We start from the raw sequence: 271 nt of genomic DNA, 5'->3' as shown, positions 1-271 counted from the left end.
TTCTTTTCTTTTCTTCTTTTAATAATGTTGTTGTTGTTGTTGTTGCTGTTTGATTTTTTTTTCCTTCTCTTTTCTTTTCTTGTCTTTCTTGTATCTTTCAAAACACTTCATTACGTCTAATAAATGGAAATATAGCAACGGAAAGAGTCAAATCAAAACGGTAGGACACAAAATAAAAATAAAACAAAGAAGGAAAGAAAGATAACTAAATAAATAGATAAATAGATAAATAGGTAGTTAAATTTTTTTAAAAAAAGGAGGGAACATCATC

This window comes from Trypanosoma equiperdum, assembly GCF_001457755.1.
Source record: "Trypanosoma equiperdum strain OVI genome assembly, contig: ctg_1688, whole genome shotgun sequence".
NCBI classification, from domain to species: Eukaryota; Euglenozoa; class Kinetoplastea; order Trypanosomatida; family Trypanosomatidae; genus Trypanosoma; species Trypanosoma equiperdum.
This window is presented reverse-complemented; position numbering follows the sequence as displayed.